The following is an 8953-nucleotide window of genomic DNA, read 5'->3' on the forward strand; positions in this document are numbered from 1 at the left end:
TATAAAGCTCATATTAATGCCTTATTCTGCATGTCCATTTTTTTTAGATCCTTTAATCCTACCCTTATCATAACTTACTAACCTTACTACTTTACTAACTATAAATAAACAGCAATTTAGGAGTTTGAGGCAAAAGTTGTTATTAGTTAGTTAAAGGTATAGCAAGGCAAGACAAGATAACTGATGTCCATTACACAGTCTTTACACAGTCCTAGAATTAAGAAAGAAAGAGTGTTTACACAGTGGTTTAAACAGTGATCACTAAAAATCACTTTAACTTTGTACTCGAAGTGGAAGTTAATTGCGGGCGATGGAGGCGGTTGTAGTTTGTGATGGGCAGCCGGTCTCAGTGGGCCTGTCGGTGCAGACAGAGGTGCCTCAGGCAAACTGAACTGGACTTTGGGAAGTCGATAGCGGTTGAGAGTGTACCAGCGGGAGGCTACTTCCGTATCAGCGTCACACATGGATAAATGGGTAAAGCAGCTTTTTAATCCAATGCCCTTGGTTAAAGTAGCCCTATCAAAGGCTCCCGATGCTGTTTGCCACAGCAGGCTGTTTACTCCACACTATATTTGTCGCACCTTTCAGCCAGTCTCATTATTAGGTTGTCGCCCACCAGTGCCGGGACTCCCAGACAAAGTGCTCCACATTAACACAGTAATACCCTCACCCCCGGTCCCTCATGGTCCCAGCCAATTAATCCTAATATAATTAGAAAGTGGTGAGAAGCAAAGGGTCAGGTATTTATATCAAAATCTCAGGCTCCAGTCTAGTTTATCCCCGCAGCAGCCTGAGAGCTCTTCTCCAGGCTCCTTTAAATCTAAAACATACACTACTGTTTGGGTCCTGTTCAAGGATACGTCCTCAGTCCCTGCAGGGGTCCAACAAGATTGGACAGAAATTAGTTGGTTGTGGGAAGAGCTGTGCATGACGGTCCTCTTGCTCAGTGGAGAAAAAAAAAAAAAAGTTTATTTACGGACACACATTTAGCAAAGCACTCGAGTGGCATGTTGTACAAGTCAATGTTAAATGATGATATGAAATATTTACAGTGTTCGAGCCCATATGCGCGGATGTGTGCATAGAAAAATAAATTAATAGCCAAACAGCATGTGGCATGCATTTATATGCCAATCGAGTTGCACAGGTGGAACTACTTGTACAGTCAGCTCATAATTTATATTCCAGAATCCCATCTGCCGCTTGGAAATTACACTGCTTCATTTAAAATGTACCTTTTATTCGTTTTGGAAGCGGGCTGATTTATATGCTACAGATATTTGAGAGCTGTGCTGACTCTGTGTGGATTCAATTTATATTGACAGCGAGGAGAGAATATACTCAGGTGTGACTGACCTGGGCAGATGGGGCCATTTTGATACCTCTTGTCCATCATAATAGTGCTAGTGATGCTCAGCCAGTTGAACTGTTATAATACTGTATAAAGCCCAAAATGAGCATGCTGCCTCCCACTCGTTGTTTACAAGTGTTATGAGTTTTGAGAACATCGTTTAACATGCAAAGTAATCTGATGAATCATTTTGGTCTTTTTTTCTTTTCTTTTTCTTTTAGTCAATATCTGAACATTGGATAAAGCTAGCTTCAAAATGATTTCTTCCTTTTGTTGACATATAGAGTTTTTAGAGTAGTTTTTTACAAATCCGTTTATCACTCCATGAATTATAAAATATACTCTCAACAATCCAGAAGAAAATATATTTTCACCATGCATTTAGAAATAAAATGTTAAATAAATCAGGGATAGTTCACCCCCAAATGAAAATTCTTTCAGTAAGTACTCACTCTCAAGTCATTCCAAACCTGTAAGACCTCTCTTCATCTTCAGAACACAAATGAAGATATTTTTTGATGCATTCCGAGAGCTCTCTTACTCTCCCATAGACAGCAAGGATCCGTGCAAATCAAGGCTCAGGAAAACATAGCAAGGTGATCGTTAAAATAATCCATGTGACATCAGTGGTTCAACCGTAACTTTAAAAAGCTAAGAGAATATATTTTGTGTGTAAATAAAACAAATTTAATGACTTTATTTAACAATTAATCACCTCTGCATCACTCTATAACACTATTTTGGAGAGTATCACATACAAAAATAGTGTATGCTATTCTTTGCTAGCAGCACCGTGCGCGGCTGTTTACGTTTTTTTTGCTTTGATCTGAATGTAAACAATGTATCCGTGTACATGCATTGCATACATTTTTTTCAAATGTGATACTCTCCAAAACTGTGCAAGGGTGACGCGCAGACGAAATTGTTGAATAAAGTCATTCTTTTTGTTTTCTTTGCACACAAAAAGTATTCTTGTAGCCTTATATAGTTTTTATTTTTTTTTAACGATCTCCTTGTTATGTTTGTGAGCCTTGATCTTGTAAGGATCTGTATCTGTGGAGGGTCAGAGAGCTCTCGGAATTCGTTAAAAATATCTTAATTTGTGTTCTGAAGATGAATGAAGTTCTTACAGGTTTGGAATGACCCGAGGGTGAGTAATTAATGACAGAATATTCATTTTTGGGTAAACTGTCCCTTTAAGAATATAGGTAGAAATAAAACTGCTTTAGTTTGTGCAAGCTCTATACTGACATTGAGAATTCAATTTGAGTGGAGAATACAAAAAAAGATATACAGACATCTAACCTTTAAAGGTTAGATATACAATAAGATATTCTTAAAAAGATAATATATACACAAATAAATAGTGTAATAAACTTAACAACCACTTTATTACTATATTAGATGTTTTCTTTCCAAAGCAAAACAGTCGAAAGCACAACACACACACACACACACACACACACACACGCATAGTATCTTATTTCTCATCATTTTTGCAAACAGTCTTTTCTTTTCTTGTTATATATTATTCATAATTTATTTTGTAATACATTTACAGAGATTAATACTGACCACCATGCTCCTGAATTAGGCTCCTAAAATTATTGGATGCAAAACTGTGGAAACATGTTGAATGGTTTCAGATTTGGCACCAGCTCTAGCATCATTCTGGCGTAAAATGGACATACAGTAGGAGCTCAGTCAGGATTGCGGTACCATGTCTCTGCAAGCGCACCCTGACGACGTACCATGTTGAAGCAAGCTGTGTGAACTGGCCTTCTCATTTACCCTCTATCAGTTCCACTGTTTGTCCATCTGTTGTGGGTTGCACATGTGAGGGAGGTGATTCCTGCATGGTGCTGGGTGTGTTAAAGACTGCAGGGTAAGGCTCTTTCACAAAAGGGCCATGGTGACATCTGTTGCTCCATGTTCCAGACCAGCTACCCTCACTGGTACATGCTGCCACTCTTGTCCAACAGATAAGTGTAATGCAGCAAACCTTATTCCTCCACTCTTCCTGTCCTGATTGGTTAGTCACCTGAACCTCAGGCCCTCCCCAAGTCTCTCATTAGCTCAAAGTCTCATGTCCCAAAAGTCATTAATCATGCTGTTTGGACACCTTCCTCCTCCCTCCTCTCCCCTGGCAAAAGCATGATTTCCAATTAAATCTCCTAACTGCAAGGTTAAAAGCCAATTTCATGCACCTTACTCTTGATAAATGGGTGATGGACTTAGTCTTTCATTCGCTCTTCTTCCGTGGCTTACCTCTTGACATTGCAGAGTAGAAAGACAATGACCAGATGTGATGTATTGTTTAGTCTCAGATTTTGGTGATCTGAAAGCTCCATCTTTCACTATTTTCCTTGACTATTATTGCCTTCATTTTTCACTCTTCCAATAAAAAATGGCTTAGAGCATCAGTAATTGGGCTCATGCCATTATTTGCTGTTCATAATTCGAAGCATGCTATCTGGCTTTCTAATTATGATTCTCTAAGATGTATATTTAAATAACCACACAATTCAGGATGCAAGGTAATTGTTATGAAAATTATTAAAATAATATTTATTATTGTTTTGCAGATTTTTATTTTTTATTTTTAACAAATATCTCCCTAGCTGGGCACACCAAAATATGCCCAATTAAAATGATTAGTAATCCACTGAATGTAATCATACTCTCTGCAGGCAGCACAGTATACTTTTAAAATATAATAAGTCCACTAACAACCATGAACACAAAATTGTTTCCTTTGTAGCTTTTAGTTCGTGTTTATGTGGATTTGAGACGGTCTATTTGCTAATTTGATTTTAAATGACAACATTTACTTTTAAAAGATATACACATTTAAAATGTACAGTTAGTACAGTTAATGTTACAGTTTATCATCATAAAAACAGATGAAAAATAGTATGACTCATATTTGCTGAGGAGCATCCATACTAATTTCCAGTAATAAAAATGTCCTTTCTTTAGTCATATGGAACACGTTTATGTTGCTTTTTGCCATTTTATTATTATTGTAATTTGTAGTTTAAATGTGTTCACTATTAACTGTAATTGCATGTGATAAGATGAAAGTATTTAAAAAAATTAAATAAAATTTTGTACCACGATAATTAAAAAAAAAAAAAAAAAAAGTTTTGGGAGCAGTTCTCACTATCAACTATAAACTGCAATGTTTGCCTCAATAAACTCTTATTTTGCTGATTATTACTAGGTAGTAAAATAGATGTTAGTGGGGAAGTATTAAGATCTAAGTTATGGCCATGCAGAACAAAGATTTAATCTGTGCTTTATAAGTATTAATAAACAGTAAATTGTAATGCTAAGAAGCAACTCATAAATAGTGAAAACTTGTCCCTAAACTGAAGTGTTACCAAAAAAGTAAGCATTAAGTTCCATTCCTAAACATAACCGTTACTGTGGTGTAAGAATATTGTAAAAACAAACAAAAACACCTTATGCATGAAATACAAATTAGCCATAATTTCACCAAAACTTAAAAAAATGGCCACAAATGGCCCTGAGATTGTGCTGTTAGATAATTATTGGGTGATCTATCCCTTTAAGTCATTTCACAGGGTGTTAAAACCAGGCTCAGTAAACCTGTCTATGTGAGCCAGTAATTAAATTCCACAAGTTTTATATTAAAACAGGAAACGAGTGAGCAATGTAGTGCGGTCCTTGTATCCCGAGAGAAAAGGCAGTGCCTCAGAGCTTTCTGAAAGGAATGATTCATTACTTTCCTTCACCTGGAAAACGAAACATTGATCTTAGCATGTGACAAAGCGGAGAAGATTAACAGCGTCAGCGTCCATTGATTTATGAACACTGTCCCCTCTGAGAAAAAAAAAAAAGCGAAAAAAACAAAAGTTTGTTTCTCTCTGACACTTTGCCAGTCATTCTGCTCTAGGGATGGTGCTGGTATTTATGGTTCACTAGGCTCTCTATCGGCCCAGCCAGTGTTCAAGCATGCAAAAGGGCACAAGATCCACAAGGAATTATTCTGCCAATGGAAAATTATGGGTGCCAAGAAATCACTGTGGTGGAACAAGGCCTCGACTAACCCAGTGTCCCCTCCATTTTAACAAGCAGCAAATAGCAAAGAAAGAACGTGATCGTCTTTAAAAGCACATTGAAAAGATCACATATGGAACAAACTTATTTCCAGACCACCCTGTAGACTTCTCAGGCTTAATGATGTAAGTCTTTACTGTTGAACTCAACTCAGACATTGTTCTAATTGGAAGCGAGCAGCTTTTCTGTCCTTAATGAAAGCGAAATGCTCCACAAATCAAGCCAGTTATTTAATATGTAGTGCGCAGCTACAGTGCGTGCTGTATCAAATCTGTTGATTTGTGATTGTCTAGTGACAAAAACGTGTTACAAAAACTTGCTAAATTTGCCGAAATAGCACTGAATTTTAATTTACTGTAGTGTAGTGTAGTGTTATTTGCAGTGCCACACTCACCTTCATTTTATGTAAATTATGATTGAAAATAAAGTCTCCAAAAGGGTTTTCGCAGCAATGCCATAGACGACTTTAAAGAACAGTTCTTAAAAGAACCATTGTTTTCTTGGTGCACAGAACATTTACAGAACCTGTTCCAGTATAAAGAAACTTTTGAGCAGTGGAAAGATTCCATGGATGTTCTTCATGGAACCACAGATGTGGAAAAAAAATAAAAAATAATTTTAAGATTGTAGGCTCATTATCGCACCTCAGTCACAAAACCTAGCACTATTTGCTTGCCGTAATTAATGCCGTGCTATTAAAAGGGATGAAGCTTGTCTACATTCTGTATTGATCACTGCGAAAGTTATTCATCAAATGAAGTAGAAGAGCATTTTGAATTGGCACATATCCAGACGAACCGTGTGGTTGCTGTCAGCATTTTAAAGAGCCAAATCACGTGCCTAGGTTGCAGTGGCGGGACCATGTTGTGAATTTATTTCACCCTTCAGACTAACAAAGAAAATCTGCAGTTTTTCTGCGGTTATGACAATGTGTTTAACTAGAAATATAGACTCAAAAAGCGAAAGCTTTTGTCGCTCCTAATTTTCTTCCAGAGTTGTCACATTATGGCCTTTTTCATCCACATTCAAATGAAAGATTCAGAATATTCTGTGAAGAGACAGATGGTAATGTGGGGCGTGAAAGGCATAAATAGTTTTCTGAGCCAATTAACCAGCGCCAGCATAAAAGTCTATGTGATGAGACTAACTCAGTAGAGCAACACATTCGCAGCTAACTCGAGAAAAAATAAAATAAAAAACACTAATTTGTGCCAGTGTTTGCTGCTGGTGAATTCTCGCCAATTCTGCAGGCTTTTGTGCCCTGAGATAATGTGTATTAATTTACTTGGTATTTAAAAGTGCCCTTCTGTTGATATTAATAAATTTCTACCTCAATTATTGTTTGGTTTTAAGACATCACATCACAAAATTAAATTAAACCAGTACTTAAATATGATGTTGAATGTTTTAAACAAAATATCTCACTGAAAAATGGAAAAGGATTCAAAGGAATTCAAGTACATTAAGCGCTGGGAGCGAAACAAGTGTTTCTAGAGATAGGGATTTGTGAGGTAAAAGTCAGGCAGACGGTTTCAAATTTGCTTTTGAGTTATCCATGTGGCTGACACTCGCCGTTTTCACGTCCAAGTGAATTTTATCTGTGTGCCCAGCTATTTGCTGATCATTAACCATGGAGCTCAAGCCCCTGGATTGCCACGAGACCCGCTTCGGCCTTCACTCTGGTTTGTTTACTCATTCATTTATTTATGCAATTCATATCTTTGCCCTGTCACTGTTCATTTGGGATGCTAACAAACTGGTTCAAGGTTGCTGAACCGGGACGTCAAAAGCTAGTGCAACACACTGTGCCAACTTGCCTAATTTCCAGGATTTTGGCATTCCCATTCTCCCCTAGTATCCTCAATCTACTTGTGCGTAAAATGTTCATAACATTGTGGAAATTGGATTTGCTTGCCTGAGAAAAGAAGGCCAAAAAAGGCAACTTGGGAAGTGGGCTGCACTGATGAACCGGAGAGAGCCGTTGCAGCTGGATCCTTGTGCCAATGCCAGGGAGTGTGTGCCAAGATCAGCCCTCCACTTAGCACGACTTCTGTCGACACTCGCAGATCTAACAATGGCAAAAGCCCTTCTAATTTGTTTTTTGGACTGCAGAGCTCCACTTCTCTGCATAATGAGCCATTATAACCAGTGCTTTATAATGAAGATGTCTTTGCTAAGTGGGTATACAGTGAGTAATTGAAAACGGAGATCATAGTTTAGTACTCCACACTAAAAAAAAAGGGGAAAAAAAGTGATTTAGTTGCTGTTAATATTTTTCAAGTGAATGCTTGAAATACATTCCTTAGGTAGCACTTGACAATAATAACTGACTTTATTACATTAACTAACATTAAATAATCAAACCTTATTGTAAAGTGTTACAATTACTTGTTAATAAAGTATATATATGTTCACAAAAACACTTAAATTAAACATAAAATCAAGCAGGTGAACATGATTTGGCACTGCAGCCAATCCAAACCATTTCCTTACCTAAATCCTATGTTTGGACCAGATCGGTTGCAGAATCACATGCTTCTGAAATTATTATCTTTGTCTATATAGTGTAGTAGTTGGCTTTCTCTGTGTCATATGTGGCTGCTTCTAAATTCTGAATAAAACATTGTAGGCTATACAGCATGCAAAGACTGCTCACTTTAAATTTATTAAAAACTGTCACTCATCCATCACGATCTAACAGAGTTCAAAAATAAATAAATAAAAATACAATGAACATGACTACATGATGGAACTTTTAAATGTCTTTGTTAGTAAAAAGTTACGAGTATGATAGGACCCGGCATTGGAGAAAAAACGGTGACTGGAGAAGTGATTGAGTGGATTCCAACCTAAACACCTCTGATTGGCTGTTGCGTTTTAGAAGTCAACAAACATGTCTGTGATTGGCTACATTCCTCACCTCTGCAAAAATGCATTGTAAAATGATTTGACGCTTTCCAAAGAAGACACACTGGATTGTTTGCCAAATCTTTTTCGTTATGCTATTATTACGAAGAAAACAGAGGTTGTGAGCAGCTTTTCCATCAAAAATCAAGCAGATTCAAAAGCAGGCAGTTGTATGATTAAGACTATAATACACGCTAAACTCAAGTCCGACTGTCCCCTCGGTCTGAAGTGGGGGGGTTTGGGGGCACAGGGATGTCCAGGCCTCTGGCGCCAGGCCTGTAATAACCCATGATAAACACTCAGTATTCCAGGATATTTATATTGTTTTTTAATTATGTGATGTGTCAAAAACAACCAGTAATTACAGAAGAAATATATTTATACCAACAGAAGGGCTCTTTAAATGCCAAGTAAATTAATATACATTACTTCTGCACACAAAAACCTACAGAACTGGCAAGCTTTCATGAGCAGAACATTTTTCTTTCTTTCCTTTTTTTGAGTTTTGAGTTAGCTGTCAAGCCATGTTGTCTATGATAACTATCTTTTAGTTTTTATACACATTTCTGTGGATTTACATATGGTCAACTGTGTTAAGTAGAGCTGAATTAC

This window comes from Carassius gibelio, chromosome B18, assembly GCF_023724105.1.
Source record: "Carassius gibelio isolate Cgi1373 ecotype wild population from Czech Republic chromosome B18, carGib1.2-hapl.c, whole genome shotgun sequence".
Taxonomy (NCBI): domain Eukaryota; kingdom Metazoa; phylum Chordata; class Actinopteri; order Cypriniformes; family Cyprinidae; genus Carassius; species Carassius gibelio.